The sequence below is a fragment of the Marmota monax genome, unplaced genomic scaffold (assembly GCF_021218885.2).
Source record: "Marmota monax isolate L192 unplaced genomic scaffold, Marmota_monax_Labrador192_F-V1.1 WCK01_AAM20220418_F8-fsc00050, whole genome shotgun sequence".
NCBI lineage: Eukaryota > Metazoa > Chordata > Mammalia > Rodentia > Sciuridae > Marmota > Marmota monax.
In genome coordinates this window covers 10,237,387-10,252,811 of record NW_026694552.1, presented here as the reverse complement: position 1 = coordinate 10,252,811, position 15,425 = coordinate 10,237,387, and the positions used below count along the sequence as shown (strand labels likewise).

The 15,425-nt window shown below is 37.1% G+C and overlaps 1 protein-coding gene and 1 non-coding gene across 4 annotated transcripts in view; both read left to right on the top strand.

The window, feature by feature from the left end:
• The window catches only part of Trpc5 (transient receptor potential cation channel subfamily C member 5), a 292,903-nt gene that overhangs the window by 23,155 nt on the left and 254,323 nt on the right, over nucleotides 1-15,425 (top strand). The gene's annotated exons all lie outside the window — the stretch shown is intronic.
• Trnaa-agc (transfer RNA alanine (anticodon AGC)) lies at nucleotides 12,527-12,599 on the top strand. The gene has a single exon. It is a non-coding gene; the product is annotated as a tRNA-Ala (tRNA).

Genomic DNA, 15,425 nt, shown 5'->3' with positions numbered 1-15,425 from the left:
ACAAGCCTTTAATACATGGACTTTTGGAGAATGTGTTAGACAACTTTTGTCGCTGTGAAAAAATACCTGAAGAAAAGAACTTAAAGGAGTAAAGGTTTATTTTGACTCAGAGTTTCAAAGGTTCTAGTCTATGGTCAGCTGGTTCCACCACTTTGGACTCAAAGTAAGGAAGAACATCATGGTGAAAGACATGGCAAAGTAAAGCTACTCAACTCATGACAGCCAGGAAGCAAATAAAGGAAGGAAGGAAAGAAGTGAGGTAGAGTGGGAAGGAGAGGGACCAGGACAAGATATACTCTTCCAGGGCACACCCCCAGTGACCTACTTCCACCAACTAAGCCCCACCTGCTGAAGTCTCCACCACCTCCAATAATGTCATTGGCTATGAATTCCTTAAGGGATTGATCCATTGATAAAATCAGACCCCCTCATGATCTAATCACTTCCCCAAATCCCCACCTCTGAATATTGTTGCACTGGTGACCAAGGCTTCAACACATGAGTCTTTAGGGAATATTTTATTCACACCATAACAAGGGATACTATCCATATTCCAACCAGGTAGCCTATCAAGAATATATGTCTTGCTCTAAATTGCCTCTTTAAAGATTATCCATCTTTAAGATCCAGCTACATTCATATGAACCAACAAATATATGTATTACATAGTGTGTATGTGTCTGTGTGTATATCTACTGCTACATAGTAGATATGTAATATCACACACACACACACACACACATATTACATATCTACTATGTAGCAGTCATTTTGCTAGCTTTCTCAGTTTTTGATGATTGCTCCCTCCTCTGAGTCCTTGGGCAGTGTCTAAAGATCACAATTAGTCTTTTTTAATTATTCCCTTATAACATTATCAGCCATTGTTTTTCGTTTAAACATTTTATCCTCCCAAGTAGATTGTAAACTTCTTGAAAGGCTGTATTTTTGACCTCTCATTCCACCCCTGTAAATAATATATTGCCTATCATATAATAGAAAGGCAATAAATATTTTTGTATTCTTTTTATAACAGAATATTTCTAGTCAGAATTCATATTGCTTTGGGAGAAAGCTACTGTCTGGCAGACTCAAAATAGTCTAAATGAAGCAGGGTAAGAGTAACATACGTTGGCTATCGTAATACAATTGAATTCTACATCTAGAAGGAAAACATATTGGTGTTAATTAAATGGTGATATCCTGGAGATATGAAGAATGCCTAAAATATACAGGAAAAAGATGACAATAACTCTTAAAGGAAAAAATCAAACCACCATATCACTGAAATAAACTGTTTCCAGTTTTAGACAGAGCTAATTCAAAATTCTCAATGACTTCCAGTTAGGAATTCATTTTAGGGCTGCTTACAGATTGTGGATTAGTGTAAAGGAGAGCAAAGAGGTGTCTAGCACAATAATAATCTGCTTCTGGATTTTTTTTCTTTATTCTCTTTCTCTCCCTCTCCTACTGTTTCTTCTCTGTTATGTCCTTAACTCCCACTAGACACCTCCGCCTCCCACTCCCACTCCTTACTCCCTCCCTCTCTTGTTTTGGATGTGAGTGTGTGTTTATGTCCAAGTTCATTAGCAGCCTTGGTAAACGTTGATCTTCCTCATTGGAGAATTTAAATTAAATATGCAACCACAGTCCTGACCCAAAATGAGATGCCAGAGATTCTCAGGGAGCTTGCTTTCTGATCTCTTCTGCCTCCACTTAGCTCCTCTTTTGCTTCAGCTCTGTTTCAGGTGCTACTTTCATCTTAGATCTGAAGATTAATATAGTCGTCAGTTTTCCCTCCAGTGTTCTTCCTCAGACATGGCTTTGCATTCTCCCTTAGGTTCAACTTGCACCTGGCCTCCCAGCAAAACAATCCTGTTGTAATACCTAAGGATCATCCCCAAGCACACCCCATAGAGTTTGCGCATCATGTGAAATATGAAAGGGCTGACTGCTGGTGTTCAGTATGATACCTTCTGTCAACTCTTTTCTCTTTTTTTATAACCTGTCTTATATCCTTCTGTACAAATTTGATCAAAATGAAATTGGCCATAGAGTAAACATAGCTTGGTTTCATCCAAGAAATCCTGAGGGTGTTTAATTAATAAACAGTTGTAGACCAGTTCTGACAGCGGGCAAGCTAAATTAGACACAGAACAAGACATAGGCCACCCAGGAAGTGTCTCCCTCAATCTTGAAAGGAAGTTTCTAAGGAGGGAACAGAAAATGAAGGTCTGGAAAGAGACCATTTGTTGGAGGGTCGATAGGAAAGCTAAGACTAAGCCAGCAAGTATCTTCATCTATGAGTCCACAAAATAAGAAAACCAAAAAAGACAGGTTCTATTTTCCTTATTTCACAGGGTATCTGTGGAGACAGGAGTTCAAAGAGAAAGCAAATTGCAGCTAACAAATGAACCCTTTCTTGGGAATCCTTTCCAAATAGACTCTGTTGGTAGTTCTCAACCAATATATTTTTGGCCATTCATACCAATAACATGCTGGGAACTTTCACATGGAAATTCTTATATGTTCATATGTCCCCTCAGGAAAGAAATGCTGACCTAAACCAGGGAGATCAATCCAAATGAACATAGAAACCAGAATGCACCAATGCTTTGACAAAGGAGCTCAGATAAGATTCTTCATTTCAAATGTGTAATTGATACTATATATATGAATATGACCACCCTCATGTATATCAATAATGGAAAATATTAAGTCATGAATCCTCCAAAATACATATTATTATTACTCAAAACCTCATTTCTATTCATAAGGTAAATATCTTCTATTCTCGTTTCAAGTTCTATATAGCTGCATGTGGCCCTAGATGGTCATCTGTCCCTGTACTGGTATATAATTTTACCACTCTGATGTTATTTTGCAAGGTTTGCAAATGTCTGCAGGGGCCAGGCACATAAATGTGTGAAATTATTGGGTAGGAGACAAGTGGGAGTGGTGAGAACTATGGTGATCAGTAGAGCACCCACCCACCCAAAGGATTTAAATTCAAAATTTTTAAACAACATGCTCACCAAAGATATGTTTCTAAGTTTCAGACTCAACTTTGGAACACCTAGTTGATGAGCCTCATCAGGACTAGAAAGGAAGAAGGTTGGAATTGTTCAGTCCCCAGTGTCTTTAAGCTTGAATATTTGTTCATTTTGTTCTTTGCATTGCAAATCAATCAGAACCCCGTAAAGATCAGATTCTAAATAAGATTCCATAAAAAATTAATTTTCTCACACCTTAATACAATTCCTCTTTTTCTCTCTCAGTGCAAAATTTTTGCTTAGTTCTCCTTTTGACTGAAACATTTCCATGAAGTTTCTTTAGTGAACTATCAACATTGTCCATAACTATTCTCTATGAGAGCTGCTCTGACATTTTGAAGAATATGAATATAATGCCCTAGCTTAGCCTGTTATGATGAAGACACAAATGAAAATTGAGAAACAGACACTTTAGGCTGAGTTGACACTAGGAGGAATGGGCACAGGTTTTTGAGTTATCAGAGAACCACTGATTTCTTTGTTGGGTTCTTTTCTACACCTTCCTAACCTTCCATCTCTTAAAACTCCTGCCTGATATAACTCAGCTCCAGAAAACTACTTTGCCCACTGAGTGAATACCATGAACCACACTATTTGAATGATTTTATACAAATAATCTTGAACATTTCTAAAAATGGAACCAGAGGCTTTAATAACCAAAGTGACAGTATGCAAAAAGAAGCTCTACTGCCAATGGCAACTTCAGAGATGCTTTATATGTAAAGTTTGTTAGAGGGCAGAGATCATTCCATGTGTTATGCATAGAGTAGCATCAAATACATTCCGTTAATCCTGAATAACCTTCCAGAATGGCAGAATAACCTCAATGAGATGGAGTCCATAAGTAGTAATACAAGTGTGGCTGGTGAGTTGAGATTCTCATTTCACCATAGTTGGGACTTCCTAAACATCAGTGAAGGTATTCAAGATTCAGGATTGTTGAATCAGAACCCAATGTTTTTGAGCAGGGAATTAGAAGAATAGAGTTTGCTGAAGTTTATTTTAGTGACCCTGCTCCTTGTGTTGGAGAGACAGGATGCATAGTGTGCTTAAGCTCTTGAGCCAATCTCTTGAGTTCTAATACCAACTCTACAGTTATCTGTGAGACCCTGGACAATTTGCATAACTTTTCTGAACCTAGTTCCCTTATTTATAAGATGGGGACAATAATATCTGCCCTACAGAGTTTCTGTGGGAATTAAATGAGAAACAGATGGAACAGTGCCTAATATATAATGAGTACTCAAAAATTAACTATTATTAATGTATTTTCATCTTAGAAGGTTTTTGTTTTATTTTGTTTTGTTTTGGTACATGGAGATTAAACCCAGGGTGCTTAAGCAGTGAGCAACTTACCCAGCCCTTTTATTTATTTATTTTTAATTTTGAGATAGGGTCTCACTAAGTTGCTTAGGGCCTCGCTAAATTGCTGAGGCTGGCTTTGAACTTGTAATCCTCATCTCTCAACTCAGCCTCCCAAGTCACTGGGATTATAGGCATGTGCCTCCATGCCCAGATTCCTCTTAAATGTTTTTAAGGGTCATAATTGAAATCAATGTTCACTATTTAGATGTTTAAAGAGATTTTAAGCAAATCACATCTCCTCTCTGGTCTTAATTTCTTCCTTTGTAAAATGAGGTATTAGGACTGTATCATATATTTGCAAGCATTTGTGGAAGCACAATCTTTTATTCAAGATTATCTGATGCTTTTTTAAACTCAATCTTAATGTAGAGTATGATATCATGGATATGCTTCAGGTTCTCAAAGTCTCAAGACTAAGAGTGGCCCTTCCTACTCTGCCTTTCCTTGGTTCTTTAATTCTATGACATCAGAGGTATAGAATCAAAGGCTTCTGCCTCCACTTCATCTGCTCACACCAGCTGCTAGGGGACAGTAGAGCTCATCCTTTAGCCATGAATGCTGCAACAAGAATATAAAAACAATGTGTTGTTTATCAATTTGTTTTTCTTTGTTCCCCATCAAAGTTGACACTAGTTAGTGGAATCACAAAGAACAGCTGGTGGGTAAAAGGACTAAAGTTAGTGTGTTGGCTTCCTTGTCATTCTGGCCTGTAAAGAGTTCAATCTAGGAGAACAGCTCCAAGCTGGGAGATGAAACTTCAGTATTATTCCTTCCTTCATTGGGTGAGGGAACTGGAGAAGTCATTCCACCTTTCTCTAGGTGAAGAAAACGAGTTTGTTACTGTTCCTTCTTCTCTCATAAAGGCACTGACTGAACAGAGAGAGAAACAAGATATGACAGGGTCTAGAGAAATGGCAAGCAGGGACTGGCATACATGGTCTCACTCCATTACCATCTATGGAGTGAAACTTTTCCCATTGGTGGACTACTGGTCAAGTGAAGTGAAGTTACTTGGGCAGCTTGTTAAGCTAGTAGATTCCCAGTTCTCACCCAAAACCCCTGGATCTGCAATCTGCAGTAGTTGGGACTAGGAATTTGAATTTTAGCACACTCCCTTATTGATTCATTTCTCCACTAAGAAATTTGCTTAATAATTATCAGTCTAACTAGTTGCCAGATTTTTTAAAAAAATGTTTTTAGTTGTAGATGGACATGATAACTTTATTTTATTTATTTGTATTTATCTGGTGCTGAGGATTGAACCCAGTGCCTCACATGTGCTAGGCAAGTGCTCTACCACTGAGGTACACCTTCAGCCACTGGCAGATTTTTTAATAAAACTTGAAAGGTAAATCAGGTCTTGGAGATCTCAATTATGGATGATTTAGTCATAGGAAAAAATTGGGTGTTAATTGTAGCTGGAAGCAATTGAATTGGGTAACAAAGAAGATTTTCTGGCAAGGGTGGTTAGGCACATTGGAATGCGGAAGCAATAAATGCTATAGAAACTCTTAATACATATTTCTGTTTTTAAAATAAGGTGACTAAGTTTGGTAGTTGGAGAAAAGCCTGAATTATATGAAGCCTGAGCTACCTAAAGGGAAGCTCATATTTTTGTCTCCAGGAAAAATAATAAAAGCATAAGTGAAAATATTCCTTTAATTGTGTTCTGCACATTTATTGACTTCCTTGTACTCAAACTTATTTAGAATTAAGAAACCTGAGGCTTAGAGAAGGGAAGTCATTTTTCTAAGGTCTAGTTAATTGGTTATAAATCATACTAAATCAGTCAATGATGAAAAGATGAAACTTAGTCGGTTTACTTGCCTATCAGCCCATATTTCCTTCTCCCCTTATTCTGTAAAGAAAACACTATTAATCCCACTATATTTATGCCTTCCAATTAGGCTTCAATGATTGTCAGCTGAAGCAGAAATTCTTCTACACATTTAGGTAGAGCATCCAAAGGAGGGAGATCTAATGATCCTCATGAATGAAAATAAAAAGATTGAAAAACCACTGTTCACCGATTTTCAGCTGCTCTGATCAAACTTTGAGTTACTAAAGCTAGACCTCTGGTTTCACAATTATGTACAGTAAAAGACAGGAATGGAGACTTTTAAAATAACTTTGAAGCTATATGACTAAATGCGGTATTCAATTAAACATACAGTCCTATGAAGGATAACCAAACAATTAAAGCTGCCACTCTGCGGTTGGCTGTAAATGCTGTCTGTGCTGCTACCCTACTTTAGAGATGCCTGCTTGACACTGGCAAGGAGAACATAGTGCAATTAATGGTAAAAATGGCCTCTCTCTAAAAACAGAATTAGAGTGAACATATGTCTTCAACCTTCTCAGGAAAAAGAGCTATAACCAGCCAATAAAATGTAGCTGCACAGGCTGCCTGGCAGAGAATTTTCATACATTGCTAAGCAGCAAAATGCATAGAACGTGTGGTGATATGGCTGGAAAGGACCTTCCTGAGCATCTAATTCAACTCCTTTCCTTTTATAACTGAAGAAACTGAGGCTCAGAGAGTGAAAGTGATTAATTCAAGGCTACACAGCTAGATAACTGGTTATAAACCTTCCCCAAAACACACTGGTGGGAAGGTGAATTTGATTTAGTGATATGTCAGAAGTACTGAGCAGTTTTTTAAAAAAATGCATTTCCCTTAGGATTTCTACAAAGTTTATAGAATAAATAAGTAAACATAATATTATGTATGCTGGTAATTCACAATCTTGAGCAGTCATCAGAATCACTTGAGGAGGCTTTTTAAAGTGGCTCTTCTACTTATTATGGTAATTCAGAGCCACTGTATACAGTTGTGCAAGTCACACACTGCACAAGAATTCCCACTGATGGAAGTGAATTGGGGCTCAACTTGAACCAAGGCACAGGCTTGCCAAGCTACATACCTTAGTGTGGAGAAGGGAACCTTTTCCTACTTCATACATTGGGACAATATGGATTAGTGGCAGCCCTATGGGCTTGGCTCCCTCCTCTGGTAAGTATTACTGCAACTCCCTAATTTGCCTCCTGTTGATGTCCCCTAAAATCTTTGAATCCTCTCCAAGTCCTGAAAAAAGGCTCAAGTCAGTGATTGCCTCTTCTGTGTCTCTGGATTAATAAAAGCCTTTCAATGGCTGGTGCCATTTTCCTTCCTCCTCACTACGAATATGAAGTTGCTTAATGTGATGATTTGCAAGTTCCAATTCTATTACTAAGGAAAAAAGTCTGAGCTTAGTCTCCTGTGTATAAATATATATGCATATATATTTATATACATACATATGTATCTATAATTAACCCTGTAATATTTCAATAATTCATTTTATACATCATAAAACAAATGCAAAAATTAAGGTTATACAGTAACATGAAATTAAACATGTTTTTTATTTTTAGGATGGTATTATTTTTCTTAATTATTAATATATATTAATTGTACAAATTTATGGATTTCACTGTGACATTACTTAAATGCATATATTGTGCTTTGATATTGTTCACCCTCCCTTCTAACCTCTCTTGTCCTCTTCTCTTCTTCTAGTCCCCTTTCCCTTGCCTAATAGTCCCTCTTCCACATTCAGGTCACATAAGAGAAAATATGCAATATTTGTCTTTCTGTGTCTAGCTTATTTTGCTTAACATGATGACCTTCACATTGATCCATTTCCCTGCAAATGACAGGATTTCATTCTTCTTTATTGCTGAATAATACTCCATTGTGCTTATTACCATACTTTCTTTATCTATTCATCCAGCACCTAGGCTAATTTCATATCTTGAATATTGTGAACAGCATCACAGTAAACATGTGACCCACCATTCTCACGGAACAGATTAAAGGACTGTTGATCATGTCACAGGTATATTCTCTCCACAGGCATTGGGTGTTTGGCAAATTCCAGGGCCACTGTGAATTTACTCCAGAGGTTTTTAAAATTGAATACTGGGGAGGGGGAGTATGGCAAATGTTCAAACTATGGAAGATCCTACAGCATAAATCTCTCAGCAAGCTTGTGTCAAGGACACTTCCTATTTTAGTCAGCTTTTTTGCTGATGTCACCAAAAGACCTGAAAAAAGAATTTGAGAAGAGGAAAAGTTTATTTGGTTTCAGAAGTCTCAGTCCATAGATGGCCAACTCCATTCCTCAGGGTCTGGTGTGAGGCAGAATAATATGGCAGAAGTATGTGGCAGAGGAAAGTAGCTGGGGACATGGCACCTAGGAAGGAGAGAGAGAGAGAGAGAGAGAGAGAGAGAGAGAGAGAGAGAGAGAGAGAGAGAGAGAGAGCGAGCAAGCGCTCTGCTCAACAAGGACAAAATATAAACCCCAAAGCCTCATCCTCAGGGACCCACTTCCTACCAGGCTACCGTTACCACCCAGTTAATTCCTATCAGGGGATTAACCCACTGATTAAGTTAAAACTCACAACCAATCATTTCACCTCTAAACCTTCTTGCATTGTCTCATACATGAGACTTTGGGAGACACCTCACGTCTAAACTATAATACTCCCCCCAAGCTATGATTATCTCATGTGGCCACTGCCTACCCATTCACTGCAGTGGGATGTCCTTGGGGACCCTGAAATGTGATTATGTTTGTTTTTTTTGATCTCTTGTGTACTTTAATCCCTAACAATAATATTCTTCTCAAGATGGCTCCCAGTTCTAGCACTCTGAAGGTTTGCTGAGAAATGCTGTGAGTTCCTTCTCTAAAGTAAGCTTGTTATTCATGCTTCAGGTCACCTATTTATCTAAGTAGTTTATGTGCAATGTGCAACCTTCTGTGCCACACTGTTACCATTTTCACCGACCCAGGTACTGGGCACCACAAGCTGGGATATTCTGCTTCTCTTGTTTGGTAAGTCTGACTAGTTTCTTGAATCTACCAGTTGTCATTTTTTTTGTGACATCAATTTCCAGTGTTCAACCCCAGGTGCTCACTTCCATGAGGAGCTACACATCTGTTGCTTTTTTTTTCCATCCCATAGAGGAGCAAAGTAGTGCTGGTTGTCTCTTTTCTACCATTTTGAAAATTTCAATATTTGATATAAATATATTAACAATCCCCAAATCCTTTTTGCTTTCATTAAAAAAATTAACATTAAAATAATGTCTTTAGAGAGAGCAATGCAATTTAATAAGCTTTATGTTTTAAATCTTGGTTTAATCCCTTATGATACAGTAATCTGAAATCCTAAATTCAGTAATTTCAATTATTGTTATTAATGGCTGTCAAAACCCTAAAATAGTTACCTCCCTCACAAAGACTTTCAGCAAATTTTCTTTGGTCAAAATTTATTGGTTTATCAATTTGATTGCTGCTGTTTTGACTTGGTGATGTGGCTAACAATTAACCCATTCTAGGAGAAACTTTTAGAAGGAAAATAACACTGCCTCTGTCATTTTAAAAATCATTCTCTTGTACTTGCCCTAAGTCTCTCTTCAATCCCCAATTTATTTATAGGAAAAATGTAAACTACTTGCTCATTTGTGAATGATTAGGTTAGTTAAAACTAGGCAATATGACCTATAATTTCACATAAGCAAATACAAACTGCAAAATGGTTTAATATGCAGAGAGTAAATATAGGTATAAGGATAACATTATCAACCCCTCCTTCTTCTAAAATTTTCATCCTGCCCTTAAGCTCCTTCCCTCATTGTTCATGGGCTAAGACTGACTTTGTTCCTTCAATGACCCTCTGAGCTCTAGTCCTATAATCTCATAATGTCCTGTACGTTAATAATCACAGGACAGATTACAGCAGTGGGGAGGGAGATGTAGATTAGGGAGAGCTTTGCAGGAGTGGCTATATCTGAGCTGAACCTTGAATAATGGGCAAAATTTTCAAGGAGATAAAGAAAAAAAGACATCCCATGAAGAAGTGACAATGAGAAATGCCATAGAAACTGGACTGTTTGTGTTCACATGCTTTAACATGATATTTCCTTCCCTTGACTGTTCACCCACCTCTGCTAATAACCCACATCAATCTCTTTGAGGCTCAGATCAAAATGCATTGTCCCCAGAAGGTATTCCTCATATTTCTCTGCCCTATCCTGCTTAGCTTCTGATTCTACATCACCTAAAACTGTTGTGATTCCTTTGTTCCCTAATCAAACCTCACTATGTTAGATTAGTTGAACATTCTAACAAATGAAAAAAAGATCATATTTGAAGGATATGGAGCTTGCAATACTTTTTAAATGCATATATCCAGCTACACTGGTGACATACAAAGTATTACCAAATAGCAGCCTGGCCAGGTCTCCTCTATTAAGATTTGTGTAAAATTATGATCAGTATAACAAGTTTAGATACATACAAGCCAATTTAATATATATGAGCTAATAGGTCACTTAAAATCAGTTTTATTAAATATCCTCAGTCTGCTCCTGTATGAGAAGACAGAAATCTGATGTCATATCTACTCCTGCATAATTTCATTTAGTCTTCACTACAACCCTGAAACTTAGGTACCAGTATCACCATTTTACAGATGAAACCGAGGTCAAAGAATCTAAGTCACATTGTTAGAAAATAACAAACTCAAATTATCTGACCTCAAACTTTCCCATACCTCTCTGCTCCATTGTCTAGGAAGGTCTCAGAAGACTTTCCAAGTTTTGCCAATCTCCTCTTTGGTCCTTGAACTTGTCAAATGACAAAATTATAAACATTTTAAAGATTTTTAAAAATATTTTTACTTGTAGATGGACAAGTGGCCTCATTGTGTTGGGCCTCTGGTGAGGACAGCACATCATGAAGAGCATGTGGTAAAGCAAACTATTCACCTTTATTTTATTTATTTTTATATGGTGTTGAGGATCGAACATAGTGCCTCACACATGCTAGGTGAGTGGTCTACCATTGAGCTACAACCCCAGCCCCTAATTTAAAGATTTCAATTGGCTTAATTTTGATATTCTAGAACTAGGCATAATTTTATTCCATAAAATAAAGTAAGTATTCTAAAGAGATGAGCAAAATAGCTTAATTTTGTAAACATAGAAGTTTGTACTAAAGCAGAAACAAAGAACAAAGAGTAGATTAGTCTTTTCAAAGATACTTTCTTCGTAAGATAGAGACAGGGAGGCAGAACAGTATAAAAATACCTGATTGGTTAATATCTGCTTACTGTAGGTTACTTTTATCAAGGATTAAAGAAGGAAATTATTGTGCCAATTGAAAAATGGTCTGTTTTAGAAATTTCATTGCCATTTCTCTCTCCTGATATCAGGGAAGGCCAAATAATAGGACAGTTTCAGTTTTGTGACATGGAACTTTAGCATGGTTGACTTCATTCTGGTTTTTAAACTGGTCTGTCGTGGCCCAGTGCAGAAACTTAGTCCAAAAACAATGGCCTCCTATAATTTTTACTTAACAAATTAATTGGTTTTTACTCTAATACTAACTTCCAAAATATATTATCAGCCCAATGTCCTTTCTTCAACTTGGAAAGCATAGCCAATAACTACATGAAAGGATTTTCAACATAACTAATAATTAGGGAAATGCAAGTAAAACTCACAACATACCACCTCACAACCATTAAGTTGGCTAATGAAAATAGAAAATAAAGAATTTTAGCAGGAATGTGCAGAATTTGGAAACTTTGTGTGCTGTTGGTACATAAAACAGTACAGTGTATTAGTCGGTTTTCAATTACTATAACAAAATACCCAAATCACTTTAATTATAAAGAAAAAAAGATTTATTTTGACTCACAATTCTGGAGGATCCAGTCCACAATCAAGTGGCCTCGTTGTGTTGGGCCTCTGGTGAGGACAGCACATCATGAAGAGCATGTGGTAAAGCAAACTCTTCACCTCATGACTGGGGAACAAAAAAGAAGAAGAGGATAAGACCAGGGTCCCATAATCCTCTTTGAGGGCACACCTCCAATAACCTAAGGACCTTTCATAAGGCCCCACCTCCAAAAGGTTACACCATCTTCCAATAGTGCCACTGTGGGGATCAAGCTCTTCACAATGGTAACATGGACCTTTGGGAAACATTCACCCAAATCATAGCATATAGACATTATGAAAAAACAGTATAGCATTTCTTTAAAAGATTAAAAATAGGGCCTGGGGTTGTGGCTCAGTGGTAGAGCGTTTGCCTAGCATGCAAGAGGCACTGGGTTCAATCCTCAGCACCACATAAATGTAAAATAAAGATATTGTGTTTACCTAAAACTAAAAAATAAACATTTTAAAAAAAGATTAAAAATAGTGCCAGAAATTCCTCTTCTAGGTATATTCCCCATAGAACTGAAATCACCATCTTAAAGAGATATTTGCTCATCTGTGTCCATAACAAATGAATAACATATTATTCAACCTAAAAAAGGGAAGAAATTCTGACACTACAACATGAGTGAACTTTGAGAATATTATGTTAAATGAAATATGCCAGTCAGGATAAAACAAATCATATATAATTCCTCTTATAAGAAATACATAGAGTGGGGGCTAGGGTTGTGGCTCAGTGGTAAAGTGCTCACCTAGCACATGCGAGGCCCTGGGTTTGATCCTCAACACCACATAAAAATAAATAAAAATAAAGGTATTGTGTTCAACTACAACTAAAAAATTTTTAAAAGAAACACATAGAGTAGCCAAATTTACAGAAAAAGAAAGTAGAATGTTGGTTGTCAGGACTTGGGGAAAAGGAGAATTGAGGAATTTTCCTTTAATAGGTATACAATTTCAGTCCTGCAGAATGAAAAGAGCTCTAGATATTGGCTGTACAACAATGTGAATGTACTGAATTTTACACCTAAAAGGGATTAATTTCATAAAATTTATATTATTGTGTATTTTAACACATTTTAAAAATGAGTTCTCTGGCAAAACTGGCTCTGAAATCAGAACAATACAGAATTTTTCTCTCATGAAGGTTGGATTTTTATTTCCACTTCTATCAACTTTTGAAGAGATAACTATTTTTTGAAAATAAAAAAAAAAAAACGTAATCACTGCTCCCATAATATTGGAGCATGATGCAGAAGAAAGGCAGTGAATGTTGGCTTGAGAAGATATACTGTATTAGAGTCTCAGCAGGAAACAATTCACTCCTGACAGTCAAATTCTAATAAAGAGAATGGACAAATGAATGGCAAAGCATCCAAAGACTAGTAACAGCAGCATTCCATTGTCACCCCTAGAGGTGGAGGAACAAGAGGAGGAAATACTATTAGAACCTTGAAGTGCAAGTTACCTGGCAGAAACCAGATTTGTGGCACCAAGGAAATGGCCCTAAAGCAGATTCTTCTCTGCCCTCTGTGCCAGGATATATATATATATATATATATATGTATATATATATATATATATATATATATATATATATATATATATATATATACACACACACACACACACACACACACACATACACACACACACACGGGGGGTGGGGATGGGGGAGAGACAGAGAGATCCAGAGTATCTCTTCCCACCCTTCTCATTTCTGAAGGAAACTCCAATGGGATAAACCAAATTTGAAGCCAGCCATCAAAGTTTCTGGGCTATATAGTTTGCTGGAGTTATCCTTTCAAAGCACAGAGCAGGACAGAAGATAGAGAATGGGTATGGGATATAGGTGTTAGGGTGGCAAATAGAATACACAACACTCTTGGGTTCTAGTCCTAGTCCTGTCACTAACCAGGTGCAACCTTATAAAAGTCAGTTAACCTATTTTTATTTTTGACCCACTAAGTAATTTTACATAGTAATACCTGTCTGTCCCCTGACAGGTGCTCTGTGAGTCTCAAATAAAATGACACATGACAGATTCCTTCTTACTCTATGAAGTGTGGTTAAACATGAAAAAATGATGATTCTTCCACTCTCTCCTTGGTTCTTCTCTCCTCTACTTGGGAAGGTGAGAAAATAACATGGGCAGAGTGAGAAAAAGTAAAATGGTGGGTGAGAGACCTGTGATCTCAAGCAAGTGTCTTTCACTCTGAGCATTAGATTTCACATGTATAAATATCTGAACTAGATGTTCTTATCAATGCCCCTTCCAATTCCAAAGATTCTCTGATTGAAGAGTAGATCAGCAAGACACACAGACACACACACAAACACACACACACACACACACACACACACACACTCCTTTCTTCTTTGCCTCAGGTCATGCATATATAACTTGCCCCAAACTACTTTTGGATTTTGCTTTTGTGAAACCAACTGCAAGAACTGGGACATTAATTATTGTGGCATCTTTTATATCATACCATGTAGGAAACCTTCCCTGATATAACCACCCAAGGCAATATTGCCCAGCATGTGGCATGTGTTTCTTCAAAATATTGGAGGACAATTTAGTCCAGCCTGGAAAATCCTGGGATAAATAAAGCAAAGTAGGTACCTTTATTACAGGTTAGTCATAGTCTTTAAAGATTAAAGACTTTAAAGTCACCATTTTTAATATTCTAATGTACACTGTGCTAATATACATTGAACTTCTATGAGAGGGTAGGAAAGTATATTGTGGAATTTTTAATTTGAAGTTACTTGACCAAAGTTACTTAACCATGGAACCCTCCCCCCATTCTGTACCTCAAGTTCTTTGGAACATTCTGAATGGCTAAACCAAGTTTTATATTCAGACATCCATTTTGTACATTTGTACTTCAGCCCAAAAGATACTATATTTATACATTAGTAAAATATTTTAGGCCATAACGCATGCTCTCCTAATTCCTACACTGGTGAGCCCTGCAATTAGTGATACTTACATATGAAATTTTTGAGGGGCAGGTGGTGGCATAATAAGGCATCATCTTTTACCCAAATCAGGAAAAAGTCCAGAATGCCTTTAAAGACCAGGCATTTTCTTGGGTTTTGGCATTATTTAGGCAAGATGAAATATGACTCTAATAATAAAAATTCACATTTGAAGAACAGCTTACACTTGCTGGGAGCTTTCATATAAACCATCTCATTTCTAAACATTTAAGGTCATTATTAACTATCTC